A 12,995-nucleotide genomic window follows, 5' to 3' on the forward strand; every position below is an offset into this window, starting at 1 on the left:
GAACTATCCTGCATGGCAAGTGTTAATATTCTCATTTTCCAATGGAAAAAGAAAAAAAAAAGAGAACTTGGAAAAGACATATAGTTACGGTGAGGTAGAGGCAGAATTCATGTCCAGGTCTGAGTCACTCTAAAACTCATATTATTGCCTATTTTTTTTTAATTGACTCTTACTATGCCAAATTCTCTATTTAAAGGTGCAATACTCAATGTCATAATTAGTGCACTGAACTGTGTATCTGTGCAGTTCTGGAATATTCCGTACTGCAGAGTTACTACATTCAACAGCCAATATAGATACATATGTATGCTATGCAAGTTGTAAAAGAAATAATAAAGAAATAAATTTACAAGGTGCATGCTGTACTTTGATGATGCCAATTTGTTCTCCTTCCCAAATGCTGCTAATGTCACTGTCATCTCTACTGCCAGAGGCATTTCTGTATAACCTGTCTGCTGCCATGCTCATTTAGAAAGGGAAACCTATCAGTACAACAGGATAGATATTTCTCTCCCTCCCTTCCCACTACGAGCTTCATTTCAAAAAGCTGTTTGTTTTGTCCTAATTGTAATTGAGTGAGTCTTTGTCATCCATCAATGTCTGCATTCCACAATCTTCACAGTCTTGAGGTTGATATCTTATATTCATCTGGGGTAACAGCAACAGCACCAAATGACACACATAATAACTCTGCTTAAAGCTAAGTTGGTTCACTCAAGGAGGGGCTGGCACCTGCAGAAATCATGTGTTTGGTCTTAGTCTCACACGTGCTTCCACAAATTCAGGGCTCTTATCTTCCTGCTCTCATGCAGCTCGTTGGAGAAAATAAGCAGCCTATGTTGGAGACGCAGGGCACAGCCTGACCGAAAGGATCAAGCCCAGAAGGGCAAGTGGTGGCAAGGCAAGGGGTGCCAGCCCCCAGGATTCCTTGATCCTGACTTAGTGGCTCTGGGAACACAAACCAAACTCATGAGTATCTTCAAGATTAATTCTGCATAGCCTAATAAAAATGAAAGGGCACGAAGCAAAGGAAGGAAACAGCATATACAGATGGCCACCTATATACCAGGCACTGTACCGGGCATTTTGCAGAACGCTGTTTTATTGAGTCCTCACAACTCTGATATGAAAGCACTATTTGACCCATTTTTATCATTCAGAAATTCAAAAATTGGCCAAGGTCCCATGGCAGAGCTATAATTCCCATTTGAAGTATCTCCTTCAAACTTCTTCTTTCTGTATATGATAGGCAGGCAACCTACAGTGGATAGAAAAATTTGTGCTCAAGAAATCCCTCTATCGCCTCTGTCTTCTTTTCCTGCTTATTCCCCTAAAATAAACTGTTCTTGCCAGTTGACTGTTTTGATCTTCAAGGAATCTGACCTGGTCTGTGGTTCCTTTTCTAGGCCTACTTAATCCTGCAAGTTTGCTCACTAATAACTGAAGCTGGGAGTTGCGTTAGGGTCATGTGCCTTCCAGGTGCTCAATAGAGAAAACAATTTCTAACTGCCGTTTTTAGGATGTTAAGAAGTACAATCGACAGAACACTTGAACCAAATGCCCTGCCTGGGTGTCTGTCCTAAGCCTGCTGTCTTACCTCAGTGATCGGTTAGATGATGGGGACGCAGTCAAGGGTCCTTCTCTTGTCCTTTTGAGGTTGAGCTCAAAGCTAACCTTTGCTAAATCTTCCCACAACCTTGTTCTTCTTCTAATTGTTTAAGACTACAGTTACCATCCAAGCAGTTTGCAGCCCACACCCTTAGGTCTAACCACTGTAATAGAAAAATCAGAAAAAATGAGTAAAAGGAGTAATTTGCATTCCAGGATCTGGGAAAATGGAAAAAAAAAAAAAAAAACTGTCTGTGTTTCTGAAAAGGATATATGGGAAAAGTCATAAGCAAAAATGGGATGTGGTGGTTTTACCATAGTTACTATTACCATTGGAGGAAGTCCTAGTTTCAGTAGATCCCAATCTGTCTCTCCCCTGTCACCCTGCCCGCCGCCCCTGTCTTAGGGCTTCTAGGAGAAGAAATGCAATTACAAAATGCACTTCTTAAAATGCTAGCTTCGGTGCAGGGGATCTGGGTTATCCCTTCCAACCTGTAGGCCTGCCAAGATGATACACATTTATTTTCACTTTTGCAATCTTAGCCGCCTCTGTTCTCTTGCCTGTTTGAAATTTACTGATCTCTTTTTCAGTATTTTTTTAAAATGACTGTTTCTCTTTTTCTGAATTTTAACAAGTTATTTCTTCATTTTGAATCCTGCCTTACTACTTACTCCAACCTCAGAGCAAACACAGACTATAAGCGACTGTATGAGTTTTATCCTGCTGAGTTGAGTAGGTCTGAGTAGAACAGCCCCTAAATGCTGAAAACGCTAGGACCTTAATAATCATGAGAACTGCTAGGTAAATATAGCCACTGCCCCTGTACTGTTGTGGCTCAGTAAGTAATTATAGTTCTCATGTGTGATTTTATTCTTACCAGAGAGTTATGGGGACTCTATCACTGATTGCTAAAGTAATGGGGATAATTGGCGGGTATGTCAAATATCAGTGGTCAGCTCCATAAGGTAAGCATTCTCAACAAACTGTTAGTTTAGTCCAGAATATTGTTGTGTGGGTGCCATATTTCTTTTCTCTAAGATAGGTGGTAAAAAACAAAAACAACGATGAGCATGAAGTCTGGTTATGGCTTCCTTCTTAAAATGACCAGACAGCTTGAAAAAAGTACCTTGAGAAAATTACTAGCTATCTGGAAATCTGCCAGATGATAAGGGCCCCAAAATGAAAAGACATAGCCCAGAGTTACGTGAGAGAGAGACTTGAAAAGATATCATCATAATATTCTGTCCTGACACCGTTTTAGCACATTTCAAGATATCACGGTTACACAGAAGATTGAGAGGTTAGGAGGAGCGTCACAGAATATACCTTCTGTGCTAAAATACAACATATGTGAATTGGGAGTAAAGTTCAGGAATCTAATACATTGGAGAATCATCAGGGAATATTCTGTAGTGGATTCTCTCTGGGGAAGAAAGGGAAATAAAGAGGGTATTGGAAGCAATCAAAGTACAAGGAAACTGCTTTCTACCCTAAGGAATAGACAGGTGTTTAGAAACATGTAGTTACAGGGACAGACAGCAGTGTAAGTAGATACTACTTCTCGCACACACTGTGGCTTCTTAGGAGTCAGAAGAGAGAGAAAGTATCTGCCTAAGAGTGGTGAGGTGTTCTGCTAGGCTCTATAGATGCACTGGCTTGAGGAACAGGATATGAAAAAAAAAAAATGTTGAATACCAAGGACTTGGCACATAAAATGTTAGAGGAACGCTTCACGAATTTGCGTGTCATCCTTGCGCAGGGGCCATGCTAATCTTCTCTGTATTGTTCCAATTTTAGTATATGTGCTGCCGAAGCGAGCGGATTGGGAGGGAGACAAACCATAAATGACTCTTAATCTCACAAAACAAACTGAGGGTTGCTGGGGGGTGGGGTGGGAGAAGGGGGTGGGGTTATGGACATTGGGGAGGGTATGTGCTTTGGTGAGTGCTGTGAAGTGTGTAAACCTGGTGATTCACAGACCTGTACCCCTGGGGATAAAAATATATGTTTATAAAAAATAAAAAATTAAAAAAAATGTTAGAGGAATGTTAAAGTAGTTGATTACAGTATCTGGGTTGAGTGCAAAAATAAGAGTGGTCAGTTGGGGATTATTGATGTGGACAAAGTAGCAACTTGAGTTCTGCTTATGTTTACAGCAGAGTGTGAGTGAACAGGGAAGTAAAAGGGAAGGAAAAATTAAAAAGGCAAGTAAGAGAACAAAGAGAACAGTCCACTATGTGCAATGCACAGTAAAGTGTCTTCTGTGCTATGATTCTAAGAAAGTCGTTAGATACTAGACATGTCAATTCAGAGATCTTGAAATTAAACAATTCCAAGAAAGGACAACGTTCAGTATTTCACCTGTGGCTTCCACCTGTAATCCCCATGCCAGGAATTACCCTTAATATTATACCTTCTGTGAATCTCAATTTGGCCTCAAGATCCTTCTTGGCCCAACAATGTAGTTAGCCATTAGCAGATACTGATAGGAGAGAGAAAATCTCATTGCTCTCCCTGATTTAAGTAACACTTCATTGAAATTGGAATGTGAGATGATTCCCCTTTGCTGTCTTTTATTTAAGGTGCTGGCTTTGTGGGAAGGAACTACTTATTTCCATTGCCTGTACCATTTCTTTTTGCAATCATTTTTGTGACAAAAGATTATTCTCCAAACTATTTTCTACTGGTGCCAAAGTTTTCACCTGTGAAACTAACTGATCGTACTATATGGCGGTTTGTGAGTACCCATTCATTTTAAAAAAGATTGTTCAAGGAGTTTATGCAACTTGTTTCCTGAAATGGATAGTGAGCTTCCAAAAGAAATTCCTATTTATTTTACATTCTCCTCAGTGCCTGACCCCCGTCGGAGTACACAGCAGGTACATAATAAATACTTGTTGACTTAGTTGAATTTCAAACCTTTCATAGAAGCCGTTATGATTTAGCTAAAGAATGTTACAGCCTTTAGAAGGGCTAATTACAGCCTATAATTTGACTGACCTGTGCTGGTTCTGAAGTACTTAGTGGTAATAATACTGTTTTTGCAAGATGGATATTTTACTGTTGAGCCTGTCTGGTTTGAGAGGCTCGCTGTTTTATGGTCTATGTGTGGTGATCATTTGGATGTAATGATCAAATGGGGGTTGCCCAAATTGATCGTTATAACAGGATTCCACTGTAATTACATTTCCATAAATGATACTCAAATTCACTGGGGAAATCAACAACCCCTTGGTGTGCCTACTTCCAGCACTGATTACAAGTTCAGGTTCTATAGCACTTTCTAAACAAAAGGTAATTAAAATTTTACAGCCCATAGTTAAGCCAAAATGAAAAGGCAGCTTTTTGTTCTAGATTCAAAAGTGCTGCTCTTTGTAGACATCAGAAGACAATTCTATTTAGAAGAACAGACAAATGTTTGGATCTTATACAGATTAATCAATGCATATTATTGAGACGATAGAGAATAAGCATGTTGGAGTCAGAGACTCATGGGTTAAAACTTAAAGCTGCATTACGTCTATATCTTTGTCATCTTGAGTAAGTCATTAAACCTCTGAATTTCAGTTTTCCCATCTTTAAAATTGGGATAAGGCAGTTTCTGCCTTACTAGGATTTTAAAAAATGCAATCACCTATTGCTTATAGAGTACTGACTACACAGTGCTGGCTGGACATGTTAGTAAGTGCTCAATATACCTTAGTTATTATTATTGTCATTTAGATTTCTTTTCATATCCAGCCATCTTTCCCTAATAACACCATAAGAAACGATATTTTTGTTCCTTTGCCCTGGCAAAAGTTAAATGTTTCCAACCCCATATATGCCAATACCTGGCATCTTAGTTCATTAATTCTTCTGTTCTGGAATTCTCTGGTTTAGCCTCCATGTCTCAGACATATTTGATCATTTTCATTTATAAGCAGAAGGTTTTGTATCTTATCAGATTAATTATAATAGCCCATAAACTTCAGATTCTCCTTGTCCTAAAGCAGCTATCACTATAAACATGTAAAAGGTCATGGGATGATTCCAAATGCACATTCCCACAGTGCCTTCCCACAAAGGATGCAGGAGGAGGCATTTTCACATCATCTAAATACCATTATGCCATCAAAATAACATTTAAGATAATGTACCAGCTCTTGAGCCCTTTCCAAATGTTAGGATTACTTCTCAAGCATTGCATTTTAGTCTAGAAATTACTCTACTCAGCAGAAATTCAGCCAACAAAAATCATCCTCTCTAAACAGAAACAAACTAAGGGTAAATGTGTCATCCTTTGCCACCCATGTAGTCTGTACCCCTTCATCAAGATTTATTGGTGGGCTGTGTTACCAAATTCAAGTGTCAATAAAGCCAGTTATCAGTACACTGAAAGGAAAAACTTACCGATATTCCCATAGACTGCCTTTTAAAAAAAATTATTTTCAAGAAGTATATTTAAAAAGAACTTGTTCTAGTAGTAATCAAGACTCAGAAAAAGTAAAAGCTTCTGTCCAGACATGCCCACTCATTTTTATTCTTCTCTTAAATTATTATTTCTGGATTAGTTTGACAATGAGAGAAAAATGAAAGACTGATGGCCTTAAAACAATGACCTCTCAAACTGTGGGAACTCTTATCAAGTTATACCACCTGAACATATTCCTTTGATTAGTTTTATTAAGTAAGAATAACTTCAAAGGTAAACATTTTATATAGAAGAGGGAACACACTAGTATTCTTATTGCTTACAATTTACTTTTTATAACATACATTTTTCTTCAGAGTTTTATTGTTTCTGGTTCTTTCTTACTCTTTGGATTTCTACTTTGATTTTTGACTTTCTGAAAAATCCCTATTTTTTGTTGCTCCTCCCAGTAATTATTTTTTATATATTTTATTTACTTTTATAAAATCAATACTATTTTTGAACGGAAGTATAATTTTGTTCCTGACTGCTACATCTTGTAATGAAGAATAGAATCCAAAATGATTAACCTATAGACTAAATTTTCCATTCTAGAACATAGGTCAATCATTTTACTCATTGAGTGTTTTCTGTGTCTCATGCTTTGTGCTAAGTATTGGAATTAGAGTCAACAAGCAGGAAGTAACTTCAAAAAATGTCAGAGGAATATACTATTAGTTGAATTGTGCTAGCTTCTTTAATCACATTGTTTATGTATAAATTGTCTTATGGTCTAGTTTTTGATACCTCTTGTTATTTAACAAACTTCAAGATAAACATCAAATTTATTCTTTGAGGTCCAGATTAAATCACAATTGGAGAGTTCTCTATAACTTCCCCAACATATTTTTACTGATAATATCTGTTCAAGGTGAACATCTAAGGCAATCCACCAGTCAATAGAATCTAGTTAATACCAAGGTGTTTGATCCTGACATTTTATATAATATATATACCATATAAATTATACATTATAATGCATTATACGCTGTATTGCAACAAATTTTAAGATTTTAAATGTTGTTGGATTTTAATTAATTGACAGAAATCGAAATTTTTTGTCACTGTCAAAAACACTTGGAAAGTCATGGAATTTTCTAGCTAATTCTTCATGATACCCTTTCTCAACTACACTTGCCCTCATTTCAAACCCAATTTCATTTCATACCTGAGTCAAGTTTTATGTTGTAGGGACATAGAGGGACATTTAATTCTTTTGATTCAATCTAGGTTTTCAAAATAAAACATAGGTGGGATATAGGGGCTTAAAAACCTGTTCTTACCCTTCATCTCTCTCCTAATTTCCCATTGAGATTATCATAGCTGGAAATGGAGGAAGTCCTGATACATCTTCATATCCAGACCTAATTTAGTAGGTACATTAATGGTATATAACTGTTTAAACAGAAGGTGGTAGAAAACATTAAGAACCAGGAGACTTGGAAATATGCTATACTTCTATTTTCAAGTCTAGGAGGAAGCCAGTGAGGGTGACAAAAAATGATATCCTAGGAGAATCCTCTCAGCACAGGGAGTGAGATATTCTGGTCAATGTACAATGCCCCATTTTAGGAAAGACTGATATTATTATTTCTTTCAGTAGAGACAGCACTAGTATCTTCTGCAGTGCTGGGATGAGAACAGCCTCTCTGCATTTGTACCTGAAAAACATGGCAGTTTCACTACTCATGACTTTATTAAAAGAGTTCCTGATTTACAATTCATTTGATTTACAGCTCATTTGACTCACTGAAAAACAATTTACTTCCTTATTTTCACCGACTTCCTGTCCATCATTCCTTGAGAGACATCAAACCATTAGCCAATTCAAACATGACCAGCCAAGAAACCAACACAATCAGTTTAAGTTGATACAATAAATTACAAGAGAGGAAACCAAGTCAACGAACCTTGGTGGTGCTGTGCAGGTAGATCTATTGGAATAAAACAAAAACAAAAACAAAAAAAAAAAGAAAGAAAGAAAAGAAAAAAGAAAGAGAGAAAGAACAAAAGAAGGAGGAAGGGAGAAAGGAAAGAGAAAAAAAGAAAAAATGAGTACAACTGTAATGAAGTCTTTAGATGAAAGATAATTAAACATAAGAATATATTTCTGCAATGAAATAAGACATATTATTTCACTTTAAAATTAGAAAGATGAATTAACAAGTAATATAGTTCATAAACAATTTATTCTTCATTTATTTATTCATTTGTTTAACAAATAAATCACCTAGAACTTAGTGTGTACCAGGCAGAGTGTATTTAACAGACTATAAGATAGATGGCCTTGCTCTTACGGAACTTACATTCAAGTGGGAAGATCAGAAGTATACAAGAGACCACAATATAAGAAAATGAGAGGTTGTATGAAATACTGTGAAGATAAGAAGGGTGCTAAAATAGGGAATAAAGGAGGAGGTCTCACCTTATGTAGGGTTGTAGGAAAATCCTTTCCACATGGTGCTAGCACGGTCCCAAAGAATTGGAGGGATTTGGCAAATGGATATTATTCCAGTCATAGGAAACTATGCCTGAGATCCTTGAGACAGGAAGGAGCTCAACTGTCCTGTGAACTATCAGTAGGCTAGTTAGAAGACAGTGAATGTCAGAAGAATGATCAAGGATTTGTAAGTTTTACACGAGTTCAACTTTTAAGCTTCAAAAAAGAAATAAGGAATCTTATGTTGGATCACAACATTATAATATTTTAATTATTAAAAGATGATGCTGACAGTTATCTGGAAGATAGTTAGTCAGGCTGTTATTGCATGGAAGTGGACAGGGTAATTAAGAAGCTATTGCAAAATGCAGTGTGTGGCTCAATGATGTTGGATTGAAGAAGGTTGTTGCTGTGGAGACTGTGGTAGATTTAAGATACGTTTTGGAGATAAAACCTACTATATACATGCTGATGTGGCTGGTGAGAGAAATACAGGGATTGAAGATAATTTTTTAAGAGTCTGGTTTAAGAAATTTGGTATGTGGTGGTGATATTTAAGGAGATCATAAAGACTGGACAAAGAAAACATTTAATGGGGAAGGGTCAAGGACAAAAACTGAATTCTGACCATGGTAAGAGTGAGATGCAAAAGAGTCATACAGAGATATTAAATAAGCGGACATGAATCGAGGATGCAAAAGAGATAGGTGGTTGGAGAGAAATTTGAGAGCTACTAGAATGCTGATTGTATTTCAAGTCAAGGGATGTATGGAATGACTCAGAGAAGGAGGGAGAGTGTGTGTGGACACATTGTGAGAACAGTTTTTATGTGAAAAGGAAGGACAACTGGATAGAAAGCAGGGCTTTCTGTCGGTCAAGTGACACTTTTTAAGATGAAAAATATTAATTTCTATTTATGTGATGCTATGGATCAGGCACTATGCCAGTTGCTTCAAATTAATAAATTATTTCATCTTAACAATATCAAGAGACAAGTACTATTGTTTCCTCCCTTATTGGAAGAGAAAAGAGATTTAAAACAAACATGATTAAATTACCCAGGGTTCCAGGGTTAAAAATTGGGCAGGGTGAAGTTTTAAATCTCCGTAGTCTGATTCTAGAAGCGCCATGTTATATTCCCTGCTACTATAGCATGGTTGTGTGCTGATATAGGCAAATATCAGAGAGAAATGAATGATAATACAAAAAAGAATAACAATATGAGAAGTACTAGGATTTATAGCACAGATGGAATATTTGCCCATTCCAGTAGAGGCAAAAGCAAAGAGAAGAGGGGCATTGGAGTTACTTGCAGATTTTGTAGTAGGAAGATGAAGAAGATCTCTTTAATAGATTCAGTACTCAGGGAAGTATGGTGCTTGCCCTCAGTGAAAAGGAAAACAGTGTAACCGTTCTTTTTTTTAAGAGAGAGTATGATCTCCCTGATATGAGGAAGTGGTGATGCAACATGGAGGCTTAAGTGGGTAGAAGAAGAATAAATGAAACAAGATGGGATTGGGAGGGAGACAAACCATAAGTGACTCTTAATCTCACAAAACAAACTGAGGGTTGCTGGGGGGGAGGGGGTTTGGGAGAAGGGGGTGGGATTATGGACATTGGGGAGGGTATGTGATTTGGTGAGTGCTGTGAAGTGTGTAAACCTGGTGATTCACAGAACTGTACCCCTGGGGATAAAAATATATGTTTATAAAAAATAAAAAATTAAAAAAAAAAAAAAGAGAGAGTGAGAGAGTGAGTGTGTGTGCAGAAACACACAAATGGAGGGAAAGGGGAGAGAGAGAGAGAGAGAGAGAGATGGAATCTTAAGCAGGCTCCATGCCGAGATCATGACCTGAACCAAAAACAAGTGTTGGAGGCTTAACCGACTGAGCCACCAGATGCTTCAGAGATACAATAGTTCTAAAGAAAGACAACATGATAGGAAATAGTCATTTTGGATAATATCTACCTTGGAAGATCAAATTGAAGATATAATCATCAAAGCAGAACAAATTCACAAAGAAACAGAAAATATGATCAAAATAATATGAGATGAGGAAGGGAGTTCTGGGATAGCTAATGTATGAATAATGTAATTACTAGGGGACAAAAGGGAACAGATGAGAAATAATGAACAAAGGAATAATAGAATACCAGTTCACTGAACTGAAGAAAAAAGCTTGAAATTCCAGAAAGGACCATTGAGTTCCAGACATCATTAATGAGGCATACACACATATTGTGCTAAAACTTTATAAATTTTAAAGTTGTAGAAAAAAAAGAGTAAAATGTTTTCTAACTTCAAGAAGGCCAGTGAAGACCCGGAGATAATGGAATAATACTTTCAAAATGTTAAGAGAAAGTTATAATTCACCTGAAATGGTGATTCCAATAAAACTATCTTTAAATAATGGAGATAAATAAGGACATATTCAGAGAAACAAACAAACAAAAAAATAGGAGTGTTTACCAGCCACAGAAGTTCACAGGAGAACATTTCTTTCTTTTTTCTTTTAAGATTCTATTTATTTATTTTAGAGAGAGAGAGAGAATGCATGCATGAATGCAGGTTGAGGTAGGGGCAGAGGAAGAGGGAGAGAATCTCAAGGAGACTCCTTACTGAGTACAGAGCCCAACGCAGGGTTTGATCTCACAGCCCTGAGATAATGACCTGAGCTGAAATCAGGTGTTAGCTGCTTAACCAACTAAGCCACCCACGGACCCCATAAGAGGAGGTTTCTAAGGGAAAGAAGAAAATGAAACCAGAGGGAAATGTGACAGAGACAGTGCTGTGTGTTCACTATGCCATTTCTGCTATAAGGTGATGGTGGTCAGCTGGAGGGTGCACCACAGGTTCTGACTAATGAGCCATGAGAGGGAGGGATGGATATGCAGGACTGGTGGCGCATGTAATCTCAGAGTAGTAGCACAACAACACCAGCTTGGGTCCCAGACTGGTTTTAAGAAGACACAACTCCTGTCACATTCATTGACATTGAGTGTGAATGAGGAAATTCTGATGATTAACCCATGGAGATCTCAGGGTTAGTTGGTCCCTTCCTTATCACCTGCCTATTCTTTTATAAAAAAGCCCAAATTAAGAAAATGATAAAGAAAGATGTTGGCAGACATGTAGGAAAATCTAAATAAATATTTGTAGTTTTGTACTTAAAAAAATAATAAAAGTGTATAATTTGTACAGTTAAAAAATATCAGAATTGAAGTAGTGTTGTAGTTTATGAATGGAATCTATTGTGTCTTCTTCCTGGCTCTGGGCTAGACTGTATTTTTTAGCTCTTCTTGTAGTCATTTGTGGCCATGTGACCAAGTTGTTCTCCATGATTTTTTTTCCCTGGTGGCTACTCAGAATGGAGATAATCTACAAGGTCATTTTGGGAATCACATTTCAAAATGGTGAAACTAAAGCTGGAAGCAGCCTAAACCCTGAATCACAGCTAGAAGTGACTACCAATATCTTTTGTGGTCTAACCTCGGTGAGAAATAAACTTTTGATTATGTTAATTTCTTAAGACTTCCTTGGGTTGCCAAATAAAAACAATTAAAGAATGTCTAATCTTGAAATGTTCAAAAACTTAAAAAATTGGTCATATTCCAGTTCTATAAAGCAAGTCTCAATGAATTTCAGAAAAAGAAATGTCAGATCATTTTTTCCCACCAAAGTGCAATAAAAAGGTCAGTTAAAACAAGGCCTCTGTAAATAGGAGCTCAGACTTACAAATAACTGTTAGATCAGAGAATAAATATTACTAAAAATTTTAAACACTTAGGTCTGAAAGATAATGAAATTACAAAGTGTTAAAATTGTCCAATGTAGCTGAAGTAGTAGCTAGAGGAAAATACAGTTTCAAATACTCATATTCAGAAATAAGAAAGCCTGGAAACTAAAAAGTAAAGGATCAAACTTAAGGGAGATCAGGATAAACCCAAATATTGCAGAAAAAAAACCCCAAAATAATAAGAATAGCAATTAGTTGAAATAAAAAAACAAATTTTAAGGAGAACTATTATATTCTCCAATTTATAAGAATCTGAGGCACAGAAAAATTTAACAACAAAGAAAATCCAAAGGGAATTCTTGAATAAAACCAGTAGATAACATTTCGGTGAAATTAATTGAGAAAATAATAGAATGCACAAATTAATGAATATAAGATGAAAAATGGGTCAGAACTACAGCTACAATAGCAATTCTAAAGCCACCATGAGTGAAAATCATCAGAAACAACACTGATGACTTTTGCTTTGATATTAGGTCCAATTTGAAACTCAGGATCTTGGAAGCTGAATAGCCTAATGCCTAGTTCGACATTATATCTGGCATGCCTGGAATTCTGCATTATCTGTGCTAATGTGATTACATAGCTTCCTATCATAAGAAGTAGCTTCCTATTGTAAGTAATCACTGCAACTATGTTAATAGGAATAAGATATACCATTTTGGCTTATTGCTAATATCCAAATATTCACTTTTA

General features: G+C 36.6%; 1 non-coding gene across 1 annotated transcript; it reads right to left on the reverse strand.

Moving 5' to 3' along the window:
* Positions 1–3,323: 3,323 nt before the first annotated feature.
* On the reverse strand, positions 3,324–3,428 carry LOC132002306 (U6 spliceosomal RNA). The gene has a single exon (XR_009399808.1). It is a non-coding gene; the product is annotated as a U6 spliceosomal RNA (small nuclear RNA).
* Positions 3,429–12,995: the final 9,567 nt, after the last annotated feature.

The sequence above is a fragment of the Mustela nigripes genome, chromosome 14, assembly GCF_022355385.1.
Source record: "Mustela nigripes isolate SB6536 chromosome 14, MUSNIG.SB6536, whole genome shotgun sequence".
In the NCBI taxonomy this organism is placed as follows: domain Eukaryota; kingdom Metazoa; phylum Chordata; class Mammalia; order Carnivora; family Mustelidae; genus Mustela; species Mustela nigripes.